This window comes from Pleurodeles waltl, chromosome 4_2 (genome assembly GCF_031143425.1).
Source record: "Pleurodeles waltl isolate 20211129_DDA chromosome 4_2, aPleWal1.hap1.20221129, whole genome shotgun sequence".
Classification (NCBI taxonomy): domain Eukaryota; kingdom Metazoa; phylum Chordata; class Amphibia; order Caudata; family Salamandridae; genus Pleurodeles; species Pleurodeles waltl.
The window spans coordinates 327,813,553-327,827,606 of record NC_090443.1 but is presented as its reverse complement, the minus strand read 5'-3'; positions in this window follow the sequence as shown (position 1 = coordinate 327,827,606).

Genomic DNA, 14,054 nt, shown 5'->3' with positions numbered 1-14,054 from the left:
TGGGGGTCCTCCTGGTGCAACTTCTGGAGGAGATTGATGACATTCCAGTGTGTGTCCCTTGCTGAAAATATCGAGGACCCTTCTGTCTGATGTGATCTGGGACCATTGGTGGAAGAAGTTGGAAATTCTGTCCCCTATCAGAGTGTTGGGATAGGGGTTGGGTGCAGGCAACTGATGGAGGTCAGTGCTTTCTCGCCTCATCCTTGCCTTTATAAGAGGATTTTCCCCTTCATGTGTGTCGGAAGGGCGCAGATTATGGTTGTTGATAAGCGTGCGGCTGTTGTTGCCCAGTGGTGGTGCGAAACTGACTTTGGTAGGGTTGATACTGCCGATACTGATGTAATCTACTGATGTAATCCGCCTCTGTAAGAGTAAAGTCCCCTTCCTCTTGCCCCTTGAAAGGGCTTACTTTTAAATTGTAGCATACTCAGGGATCTATCTGTTTCTGTGTCTGCCTTGATCGATTGCAGGGCGTCATCGACGTGCTTGCCAAATAATAGTTCTCCGTCGTAAGGCATATCTAGAATCTTCAGTTGCACTTCTGGGCGAAAAGATGTAGCTTTCAGCCACCCCTGACGTCTCAATACTGCAGCCCCGGCTAACTGGCGGAAACCTGTAGATGAGACATGGATAGCACAGTCTATAATCTCTGCGGAGAACTTCTCGCCTTCTTGTAATATTTTACGTGCTTCAGCTGTATTATCTTCAGGCAGGAGGTCGATGAACTGGGATATATCCGACCACATCTGACGGTCGTATCTTCCCAAGATTGCTAAAGAGTTCGCTGCTCTCACCGTGGTGGCCGCCATAGTTGAAAACTTATTTCCAATGGAATCTAACCCCGCCCTTCTCTAGCCAGGGGTGCAGCAAGTGGGGAAGACGGATTTCTGGACCTACGATGGGCTGCCTGAGATATCACCGAGTCCGATTTAGGGTGACCAATTAAGGAGGCTGGTGAGTTGTCTGGCGCTTTGTATTTCTTGTCCAGCCTTGGAAGCACCGCTGGAACTGCAGATGGGGTCTGCATAACCTTAAGGCCCTTCTCCCAGATAAAGTCAACAATCGGTATCACCCAAACCAATTTCCTATTGTCCTTCTTAAAATCATAGAGGAAACAATCTGACTGCTTAAACGTTATGGCCAGTTGGAACTTCTTCGCTGCTCTCTCCATCACACCATGGAAACCACCAATGGCTTGTAGTGGGGAATCCACCGGTGGTGGTGTAGAAGGGGATGGCGTCTGAGTTTGATACTCATCCCATTCATGCAGAAGCGATTCTGTGTCCTGTATTTCACCCTCTTCTTGTTCTTCATCTGACGAGGGCGGATCGTTATCCTGACCACACGATGGGACTGGAATAGGTCCTTATGATTCTGATTACTGATTGGGAGGGCTCAACGGTATTGGCGGAGGTTGCACAGGAGTGGCGAACCCAGTGGAGGAAACCTAGAATAATAATCCTGCATCATATGTTGAAGGTTGGCATTCAATGACATTGGCATCTGAATCCTCTACAATTGTTGCAACTCTTGAGCTCCTGGTTGCCTCTGCTCCTGCAATGAGTGTTGTTTATATAGCTGCTCCCCCTCTACCTCTTCATCTTCGTCTTGGCATTTTATTCGCAGGCCTGAGGGGCTGACCATCCTCCGAGTATGTATCTCCCTCCTTGTCATCGTCGTCATCAAAAAGATGTTGTGGAGGTGCCGGTGACACCTTACTAGATGACGTATGAGAGGGTAGAAGAGTCTGTTGACTGTACTTTCGTCTTATTGTCAGAATTCTCAAGCTGAAGAACCATACTTTAGACTCACCGACGTTATAGCTGTTGATGACAACGGTGACGAAGTTATGATCATGGGCGACGATGGAGCTGTAAATGTCGCCGTCGCCGTGGTCGTAGACGATGCGAAACCTGCCATCGATGACGCGCTTGCCGACGATGTCGAGACCTTAGATGTCGACGGTGGCAGGGAGCTTAATGATCTCTTAATCTTTTTGGAGGTGGTAGCTGGAGTGAACGGCTCAGAGGGAACCTTACCACCATGTTCCCTTGAAGTTGAGGGATATTCATCATCTCTTTCCCTGAAAGAATGTAGTCTCTTGGCTACCTTACTGGTTTTAGGAAAAAACTCTCCACAGATCTTTTCCTCTTCTTTGAGGCCACAGATATATCACTGTCCTCCTCATCAGAGAGAGACTCTCTGGACTTACATTTTTGTAGCCAAAGAAGGAGCCTGGCTTCTCTATCTCTGAGAGTCTTGCTGTGAAATGTGCTGCAAATCTTGCAGTCCTTCACCTTATACTCTGGGTGAAGACAGTAGATGCAGTCTTTGTGGGAGTCTTCACAGTGAAGCCTTAGCTTACCACAGGTACTGCAAGGTCTAAATAAACTTTTCCTTACTGTAGACATGCTGACAAAGTGCAGCTGATAAGTTAGAAGTGGAATATCTGGAAATATTTCCTGAAGAAAAGGTAAACTGAGCAGAGCTCAGGGAGACCCCCTTACATACGACGTGCAGTAGAAAATCTGAGAGACTGAGCCTCTGTGCTGAGGGTTCTAAAGGGTGGTCTCGCCTGATTGGCTGGACTTTGGGTTTTTTCTAATGAAGCTAATAAGCTATGAAAGTGAATGTATTTTTACCATTGACTACAATGGGTAAAAAAATGTTTTTTACTGCTTTCTATGTATCGTGGGCAACCCCACTTCGACGATGGGGAATGATTCAAGCATGTATATCTATGAAAGATACCCCAATACTAGAGAAGATTACATTGCCCTTCAACTAGCCTATGAAGCTTAGGAGATGGATTAGTGAATTTGGATTTATGTATCTCACCTCCCAATGGATCCAAGACCTAATTCAAGTATAGTTTACCGATTGGGAGGGTGGAGTGTGCCTTAAAGAGTACTAGGTTACCATTCAAACAAATCAATGGTATCTAAAAGAGGCTGCCCAGTGGGGAGACAAGAGGTGGCAGTACCTGATGGGAAGTGGGATTGTCACCCAAAGTAATAAGCCCAGTCTTGGGGGGTGGGGGGGGCTTTGCCCTAGTGTATCTGTAATAACAGAACTACACATAAATCCCAGCGAGATTGTTGACGAATTGTGGTAATCCTTAAATCACACTCAACACAACTCCGGGGGATATCCCAAAACTGAGGATATTGTTCTGAAATATATAGCAGGCCTTAAATCTAAACTGACTAGTGAGGAATGGGGGAATTTTATAGATAATTTTGATATATGCACTTTACAGGAGACATGGGCTACTGATGTGGTCCACAGGGTGGAGTTGACGAATGTTAGTGTAGGGGCCTGTCCGTCATGTGCTGACCATTCATCAAGGGGCCTTATCATTTGGGTTAATATAAGCCAAAAATGTATTCTTAAAAACATGAAACAAACTCCAAGGACCTACTGGCCGTTAGTCTTAAAAGCCCAAATGTAAAACAGTCTGTTCTCCTGATTAACATTTATAACAGATTATTTTCGCAAAATGTGGACTCCCCTACCATTATAGATCTAGATGATTTTTGGAAAGGTTTGAGGATGTTAGCCACTTACTATTTGCAGGGGACCCAAACACTACTTATGAACCTCTTGAAGTAGTATCAAAAGTCATTAAGGAGGAGGAGGAGGATTGGAGAATTCCTAAATTAGGTTATGATGGATCTGCCAGAAATATAAAGTAGCATTCCAACTAGCCTCACTCACACTTGAATATAGCCTGCGAGCATGTCAGGGGCGCTCAACATCAGATAAGGAATTAAGACACACTTCAAAAGGGCTACTTGCAGAATCTGAATAGGCTGCATTTTATTGGACCTATCTCTTTGGCGCCATTTGATTGATATTATGGTAACTGTTAGACCTGGCAGCTTTTTGGCGTGTCGCCTCTGCCTTTTTGCCTTCTGACCTCCTGGTTTTGGACTTGTTTGTTGCTGGTTTATTGCCTCTGCGCACTTTACCACTGCTAATCAGTGCTAAAGTGCAAGTGCTCCCCATCTAAATTGTACTGGGGATTAGTTTATCCATAGTTGACATATTTGATTTACTGGTAAGTCCCTGGTAAAGTGCACCAGAGTTGCCAAGCGCCTGTAAATCAAATGCTACTAGTGGGCCTGCAGCACTGGTTATGCCACCCACAGTAGTAGCCCTGTAAACATGGTTCAGACCTGCCACTGCAGTGTCTGTGTGCGCAGTTTTAAACTGCCAATTTGACTTGGCAAGTGTACCCACTTGTCAGGCCTAAACCTTCCCTTTTACTACATGTAAGGCACCCCTAAAGTAGGCCCTAGGTAGCTCCAGGGGCAGGGTGCAGTGTATGTTTAAGGTAGGACATATACTAGTGTGTTTTATATATCCTAACAGTGAAATACTGCCAAATTCAGTTTTCACTGTGTAAGGCCTATCTCTCTCACAGGTTAACATGGGGGCTGCCTTTAAATATCCTTAAAGAGCAGATTCCCTTTGAGGGCAGATAGAAATGTGGAGTTCAGGGTATCTGAACTCACAATTTAAAAATACATCTTTTAGTGAAGTTGGTTTTTAAATTATCTGTTTGAAAATGCCACTTTTAGAAAGTAGGCATTTTCTTGCTTATACCATTCTGTGACTCTGCCTGTTTGTGGATTGTCTGTCTGGGTCAGTTTGACAGTTGGGCTGTTTTGCACCTCTCTAGACAGTGACACAAAAGGGGGTGGGGGTGTAGCCTGCATATGAGCCGTCTGAGCTAGAGAGGAGGGAGGAGTGGTCGTTCACACCTGAAAGGACTGTGCCTGCCCTCACACAATGCAGTCTCCAACCCCCTGGTGTGCGTCTGGGGCCTGGCCTGGACAATTAAGGATCTTGCAAACTCTTGAGACTTTGCTTTTAAGATTGCCAACTTCAAAGGCCGAACTGGGTAGAAGAAGAAGACCCAAAACCCCAGACTTTTAGAATCTTTCTGTAATCAAGAGGATCCTCTGCAAGGAGAAGAGTTGAAGGGCTAAAGGAGGAGTACTGTCCCTTTGCTGTGCTGCTTTGCTGGACTAGCCTGCAGTTGCTGCTTCTGCCTGAAAAGAGTTCAAAGGGTGAACTTTACTGTGTGTCCTGCTTGAGAAAATTCTCCAACGGCTTGGAGTAGAGCTTGCCTCCCGTTGGAAGACTCAGGGACACCAAAGACTTCAGTTTCCTCGACCTGCAGCACTGGGAACTGTGTGTTTTGTGCTGTTCGAGAGGAGAAACCACTGCGATGCCGCCAACAACGCCACTGGCCTGCACCGTGGCCTGCACCGTGGCCTGCCGATGCCACACAGAGTCACATTGCCCTGCTTCACACTGCAACCCTGGTCTCCCCGATGCCGTCATCGGACTACTTCACTGAGCCGCTGCTAGCACTGCGACCTGTGGGCCCCGCACTCTGGCATCGCCTGCTCACACCGCAGCGTAGGCATTCCCGCCGCCGCCGCTCCTGCTTACACCAGTGCCGCTGCCTGCACCGTGGCCTGTGGACACCGCTCATGAGGTACACAAAGCACCGTCCCATCCTGCACCGCAGCCCCGGTCCATTGACTCCAGCACCATTGACTCCTGTGTCGTCACCAGGCATCCTGCCTGCACCGTGGCCTGTGGACACCGCTCGTGAGGGTCACAAAGCACCGTCCCGTCCCGCACCGCTGGCTTGGGCCTCCCGATGACAGCGCTTCAGCAATGATGATGCCGCTGCCTGCACCGTGATCTGTGGACACCGCATATCGCACCACCCCACTTCACACCGCAGCCCTGGTCTCACCGACGCCACTGGACGGCGCCACCAAGCCGCTGCCTGCACTGTGACCGTTGGGCACCGTGCGTCGCATCGTCCCGCTTTGCACCGCAGCCCCGATGCCATTCACGCCAGCGCACCTGATTTCAACAGCCAGGAGTTTGATCCGTAACGCGTGTGACCTCAAGGGCCCGACAACTCCTGCACTGACTCTGGAACCGACACCGCGACGTCAGCGTCGCCGCTCTCCGGAGCTCACCGCGATGATCACGATGCCCTGAAAATCCAAGGTACTGTTTGTGGGTCTTCCCATCCCCGTAGCTGGCCTGCAACGCCACGGCCGGCCTGAACTGATGGTTTTGTTAATCACGACGTCGTGATAGCCCCAGGTGGAGCTATCGACTTCAAGGAACTGTATTTTTGAGTAAATCTTGCAGAATTCATATTTTTATTACTATATGTTGGATTTTTATCGTATTTGGTCTTGTTTTACATAGATAAATATTGGCTATTTTTCTAAAACTGGTGTGGTGTCCGTTTGTAGTGTTTTCACTTATTACTGTGTGTTATGTGCAAATGCTTTACACATTGCTCCTGAGATAATCCTGACTGCTTTTAGGAAAGTACCATCTTGTCTGGCATGTTACCCCCATTTTCACTGTGTGTATGTTTGTTTTTGCCCATGTGTCACTGGGATCCTGCTAGGCAGGACCCCAGTGCTCATAATGTATGACCTGCATGTGTTCACTGTGTGGTGCCTAACTGTATCACTGAGGCTCTGCTAATCAGAACCTCAGTGTTTATGCTCTCGCTGCTTTCTAAAATTGTCACTGCAGGCTATTGACTAATTTTACCAATTCTCACTGGCACACTCGAACACCCTTATAATTCCCTTGTATATGGTACCTAGGTACCCAGGGTATTGAGGTTCCAGGAGATCCCTATGGGTTGCAGCATTTCTTTTGCCACCCATAGGGAGCTCAGACAATTCTTACACAGGACTGCCACTGCAGCCTGAGTGAAATAACGTCCACGTTATTTCACAGCCATTTTTCACTGCATATAAGTAACTTATAAGTCATCTATATGTCTAACCCTCACTTCGTGAAGGTTAGGTGCAAAGTTACTTAGTGTGTGGGCACCCTGGCACTACCGAAGGTGCCCACACATTGTTCAGGGCAAATTCCCTGAACTTTGTGAGTGTGGGGACACCATTACACGTGTGCACTACATATAGGTCACTACCTATATGTAGCGTCACAATGGTAACTCCGAACATGGCCATGTAACATGTCTAGGATCATGGAATTGTCACCCCAATACCATTCTGGTATTTGGGGGACAATTCCATGCATCCCCGGGTACCTAGCACAGAACCCGGGTACTGCCAAACTGCCTTTCTGGGGTCTCCACTGCAGCTACTGCTGCTGCTAACCCCTCAGACAGGTTTCTGCCCCCTTGGGGTCTGGGCAGCCCAGTCCCAGGAAGGCAGAACAAAGGATTTCCTCTGAGAGAGGGTGTTACACCCTCACCCCTTGGAAATAGGTTTGAAGGGCTGGGGAGGAGTAGCCTCCCCCAGCCTCTGGAAATGCTTTGATGGGCACAGATGGTGCCCATCTCTGCATAAGCCAGTCTACACCGGTTCAGGGATCCCCTAGCCCTGCTTTGGTGCGAAACTGGACAAAGGAAAGGGGAGTGACCACTCCCCTGACCAGTACCTCCTAGGGGAGGCGCCCAGAGCTCCTCCAGTGTGTCCCAGACCTCTGCCATCTTGGATTCAGTGGTGTTGGGGCACAATGGACTGCTCTGAGTGGCCAGTTCCAGCAGGTGATGTCAGAGACCCCTCCTGATAGGTGCTTACCTCTTTCAGTAGGCAAGCCTCCTTTCTCAATAGCCAAACCTCCTTTTCTGGCTGTTTAGGGTCTCTCCTCTGGGCTATTCCTCAGATAACGAATGCAAGAGCTCACCAGAGTTCCTCTGCACTTCCCTCTTCGACTTCTGCCAAGGATCGACCGCTGACTGCTCCAGGACACCTGCAAAACTGCAACAAAGTAGCAAGACGACTACCAGCAACATTATAGCGCCTCACCCTGCCGGGTTTCTCAACTGTTTCCTGCTGGTTCATGCTCTGAGGGCTGTCTGCCTTCACCCTGCACTGGAAGCCAAGAAGAAATCTCCCGTGGGTAGACGGAATCTTCCCCCTGCCAACGCAGGCACCAAACCTCTGCATCACTGGTCCTCTGGGTCCCCTCTCATCCTAACAAGCGTGGAGCCTGGAACACAGGAGCTGGGTCCAAGTGTCTCCCACAGTCCAGTGGCCATTCTGTCCAAATTTGGTGGAGGTAAGTCCTCGCCTCCCCACGCCAGACAGTCAACCTGTGTACTGCGTGATTTGCAGCTGCTCCGGCTTCTGTGTACTTTTCCAGGACTTCCTTTGTACACAGCCTAGGCTGGGTCCCCAGCACTCCGTCCTCCATTGCCCAACTCGCTGAGTTGGACTCCGACATCGTGGGACCCTCCGTTGTGACTCTGAGTCGACTGCTGTCCTCCGATCTTCTAAGTGCCTGTTCCGGTACTTCTGCGGGTGCTGCCTGCTTCTGTGGGGGCTCTCTGAGTTGATGAGCGCCCCCTCTGTCTTCTCCTCCAAGGGGCAACATCCTGCAGCACCCAAAATCCTCAACTGTGACTCTTGCAGCTAGCAAGGCTTTTTTGCGGTATTTCTGTGTGGAAACACTTATGCAACCTTCATCACGCTGTGGGACATCTTCCATCCAATGGAGAAGTTCCTGGCCCCTTCTGTCATTGCAGAATCTTTGGCTTCTTCCACCCAGAGGCAGCCCTTTTGCACCTTTATCCGGGGTTTAGTGGGCTCCTGCCCCCCCGGACACTTGCGTGACTCGTGGACTTGGTCCCCTTCTTTTACAGGTCCTCAGGTCCAGGAATCCGTCTTCAGTGTTTTGCTGGTGCTTGTGGTTCTTGCAGTTCTTGCAGAATCCCCTATCACAACTATTCTGTCTTTCTGGGGTAGTAGGGTAACTTTACTCCTACTTTTCAGGGTCTTGGGGTGGGGTATTTTGGACACCCTTACTGTTTTCTAACAGTCCCAGCGACCCTCTACAACCTCCCATAGGTCTGGGGCCAATTCGTGATTCGCATTCCACTTTTGGAGTATATGGTTTGTGTTGCCCCTAGACCTATGTCTACCTATTGCATCCTATTGTGATTCTACATTGTTTGCACTACTTTTCTTACTGTTACTTACCTAGTTTGGGTTTGTGTACATATAATTTGTGTATATTACTTACCTCCTAAGTGAGGGTATCCTCTGAGATACTTTTGGCGTATTGTCACTAAAATAAAGTACCTTTACTTTTAGTAACTCTGAGTATTGTGTTTTCTTATGAGATTGTGCTATATGACATAAGTGGTATAGTAGGAGCTTTGCGTGTCTCCTAATTCAGCCTAGGCTGCTTTGCCATAGCTACCTCTAACAGCCTAAGCTGCTAGAAACACCTCTATTCTACTAATAAGGGATAACTGGACCTGGCGCAAGGTGTACGTACCACAAGGAACCCACTATAAGCCAGGCCAGCCTCCTACACTGCTTGTTCCAAGGGGGTGAGCAGGGGTTATCTGAGCGGGTATCTCCTTAATCCTGACTAGAGTGAGGGTCCCTCCTTGGACAGGGTGCAAACCGACTGCCAACTAGAGACCTTATTTCTAACCGTAACCAACAGATTAGACAGTGATCATATCACCTTGATATTAGAATTGGGCCACACGCTCTTCACCTCACAGCCTCAACCACCAAGTAAACTAATTAATCCAATTGTCCTTAGCAGTAACAGAAAAAAAGGTTAAATGGCCCGTGATTGAGAGGAATAAAGATTTTCTTGCACAAATATATTCAATGTCATACAATGGAAGATCTTAACAAACACACAAATGAGGCCAAGTTAATCTTAAGTATGTTATGATGATTAATGGGCAAGATTATTTATGAAAATTACACAGTCAAGAAGAGTACGGTGATAAACAAAAAGTAGAATGATTTGGCGATCATTGCAAGGCAGCAAGCACGGAGCTGATGGGCGCAATAAATATTGGACATAGGGGTACTGTGTCTCTCAGGAGGAAAAAATATAAAGCAATCCAAATAGATGCCCAAAAGGACTGGCAAGAGGGGCTATGGAGAGACCTAGCTATGAAGCCCAAATTAAAGACAGTTAACTGTGTTGGTGTTTATTAGCGAAGGGGCTCAAAAGAGCCAAATCACAGAAAATGATTTTTACATCCAGTCTCAGATTTGGGTAAATCATTTAGCTTACTTTATTCCAATTAGGTAGACATTGAGCTGGGGGCAAGCGATTTAGCCTAGCCAGATAAGCACAGAGAGATACAGGATGCAGACTTGACTTCCTTTTGCCTAGAGGAAACTAAGTTAGCCCTTACTTCCTTACAAAGGAACAAAGCACTGGGTTTAGATAAAATTCCAAGTGATCTGTTTCTTTCAGAGCCAGAAGTATGGAGTCTTATTCTTTATCAATGTTTTAATGCCATCTTAAAGGGTGTAGGGGTATCTGATTCCTGGCAGGGAGCGGAGGTGTTACCAGTATGTAAGCAAGGAGACCAAATGAACCAGCAAAGTATAGGTCAATAAGCCTGATCGATAGCTCCCAGAAATTATTCTGCAGGCATCTGCTACTGAGCCTACCAGAATGGCTAAGTGAGAACCAGATATTATCACCCCTATAGGCTAGGTTTAGAGAGAACATGAGCACTATTTACCAACTATTGAAGTTCTTTACTATACTAAGGAGATATGTAGTTATGTAAAGAGAACACATATATGTAGTGTTCGTGGACCTACGTGCCGCATTCAGTCTCATCCCCAGAGAAAAAATGTGATCTCTGGAGCAGTTAGGGGTTGCAAACTATGTATTTAGTACAATAATTAGGCTCCATCTGGACAACTATGCCCGAATAAGATTTTAGAAAAAATATAGTGCATGTGGCAGCATTTAGACCGCTAGCTTACTGGATCCGAGTCTGGTCATAATTCACCACTCTCCAGAGGGAGTTTTTCTGAGTTGATTGCACTTGACTCTAAAGGAAGCATACCTTGGCTTAAATATGTCAAACAATGTTTAGTTAGACTAGGTATGAGTGATCTCTGGTCCAACCCTGGTTCTATAGAAGAAAATACTTTGAAATGCCTCAAAAAGAGATATTGGTTTTACATCAATGGGCTTTGGTTGAATCACAGCACCATTGGGGAGCTAACAGGGAGGTTCTTGGACTTCAAAGATCATATGTACTGTGAAGGTTTATTTGAACCTAATTGAACCATCTCAACCAAAATCTTTGTATCTGAAATTTAGATGAGGCATTCTACCAGCAAATAGTTTCTGCAGTAGATGGAACAGATGGAACATCTCTTGAAATTGTCCAACGTGTGTAGCTAGCCTTAAAAAAGAAGAACATTTTCTATTCTTCTGTCCTAGGTACACTGCTATTACAGGAACTTGGCTAATCCCAATTTGTCGTATTTTATCTATGAGACACCTGAAGACTACCCTTAGAAATCAAAAAAGTGACCGCACAGAATGGTTAATCTTTGCACTGTGTAAATATTTGGTGCATGCGTGGCATCTGTGATGCAAAAATGTGTAGCTACTTGTCAGGGTATGTAATTGACTCTTTGCTATCAATGAACTGCATTCCAATTATTTTAAAAAAAAACGTTTATTCTTGATCGATGAGTAGAAATACTGACAGGGAATGTACTGTATTTTAGGAAATTTACTGATTGAGATCATGTATTTTCACTTGCACTTTAGGTATCTGTCGTGCATACGTGCTTTAGCTTCGCTTCAATGCACTGCATTATTGACTTCTTAAATGGAGAATGCTATTGTACTATAATAAGTATAATGTTAAGGAAAATTAACAATTCAAAATACTGCGGTTGTCAGAGATGGAATCAAGTGCTGTTAATTATTGAGGGGTTATTTTATAAAGTCATTTTGCACATGAGCACTCTATAGTTATTGCTCTATGATACTGTATATTAACCAATGTACTTAGGTCTAAGTGTGTATAAATATTATCAACTGGAATTCGGTCAGTCTAATGGAATAGAATTGTGAATAGATTAATTATTTTATATGATCAATGTTATGATTTTATTGTATATATGTGTGCTCTTATGTTTTTTTTTTTTAAACGAATAATGTATTACTACTACCACTACAATGATATTTTGTGGTGTTGATAGAGGAGTGTCATGAAACAGTGCTTTAAATGGGCCGGTACTCTCCGGTACTGAGTACCGGCACTTTTTTATTTTGAGAGGGAGAGTACCGGCATATCTCAAGAAAAACGTAATACTTTTAATTGGAGAGTACCGGCACTTCTCAGAAACAAGCAGGTACTCTATTACAGAGTACCTGCACTTCTATTTTTCCATTTAAAGCACTGACTCATGAATGTTATGTACCCATCAAGATAAAAGATCAGCCTTAGTTTACTGGGTTCCTGGGCGATATGTGATGATGAAATTAAACTCACTGACAAATAACAGCCACTTTATCTGTCTGGGAGTTAATGCCTACAGGGATCTAAAAAACTGATGGGTCTTGTGGTGCATGTGAATAGTGCTGGGGTGTTGAATCCCGAGCAAATACTGACGCTATTCCTGGAAACATAATTTAGTGGTAAACAATTCTCACTCCGACACTGTAAAAATCTGCTTATCAGGCAGAAACTATTTTGAAAAGTATGCAATAGGAAGCATGTGGCCAGTACTACTGTCTTGTTAGGAGAGAACACTTCCCATAGCCTTTTAGGAAGCATCCGCCTCTACAAAGTAGGGTTTAGTACTGCGGCGAAGATGAATTTTTCTTGTAGCAAACTGAGGGCAGTATTTTTTTTGTGACCAAATGAAAAGTACTTTCTTTTGCAAAAACGTAGTGGTGGGGCTCATAATATCAGAAAAAGGGGTGATGAATCTCTGATAGAAGTTTATGAACCCCAGGATGCTCTGAACTTCTTTAACGGAGGTGTGTATTGACCAGTCTAAGATTGCTTGTACCTTTTTTGTGTCCATAGTGATACCTGCCAGAAACAAAATGTACCCAAGAAACTCTACAGCTTGTGTGTGAAAAGTAAATTTTTCCAACTTAGTGAATAAGGAGCCGTTGCAGCACTGTACGAACATGGTTTACATGTTCAGACATATTCCGAGAGTAAATGAGGATGTCATCGATGTTGCACAATGATGCACACATCCAGCAGGGGGCGTTGCACATGCCGAAGATCTAGGGGGGAGGGGGGGCACTCAGACAGTCGTGGTTCTAAAAGTCGTCTTCCACTTGTCTCCCTCCGATTCTCCAGATGAGGTGATACGCCCGCGCAGATCCAGTTTGGTGTAAACTGGAATCCCGCACTTCGTCAACAAGACGTGAATTAAAGGCAATGGATATCCATTCTTAATGGTTACTTTAAGTGCCCTCTAACCTATGCCTGTCCTCAGGTCCCCATTCTTCTTCAAGACAAAGGAGAGGGGTGAAGAAGCAGTGGACGTGGAATGTTTGATGAAGCCCAAAGCTAGGAGCTCATCTAGGTATTCTTTGAGATGTTTTGTTTCTGTCTCTCAGAGTTCACACATGCAGCTACAAGGAAAACCCGATCCAGGGACTAAATCCATGAAACAGTCAAGCTCCTGATGAGGCAACTGTTGTTTTTTGTCCAACAAAAACATCCTGGAAGTCATGGTATTCTTCAGGAAGTGGCATTAGATGATTCTGGTCCACAGCTGCACAGGTCAGGGGTGGTATCAGTTCATGAGCCAAAGTAACAATGAGTCTGACAGTAATAAGAGCCTAGGACAGTGCTTAATTTGTGCTTGATGTTTCTGGTGGGGAGCATTGGCACTTATTTTTCTGCCTCAAGCATTTACTGCGAGCAAAAGACCCATATGGGAAAAACAGAAGAGAAAAATGAAAAAGCGTCACAAAGGGGAAAAGCAGAAAGCTGCAAGAGTGAGCTGAAAGGGCAGGGAGTGGCTTTAAATTAATTGAAGAGGCTCGCAATGGCTTCAGGATTACGCTGCCTCAGAATTCTGTGTTCGCACATGTAATTGCCGCAGCCGTGTGTTTAGGACGACGGCATTGGGCACTGGCACGTTTTTATTTACAAATTAAGGACTGGCCAGTGTTACTAGTCGTAACAACCAGTCAATGAGAGGATTGTGGAGGTGGAGCAAAGGCACTCCTAGAATGGCACCAAAATTGTGTGTGTCTTT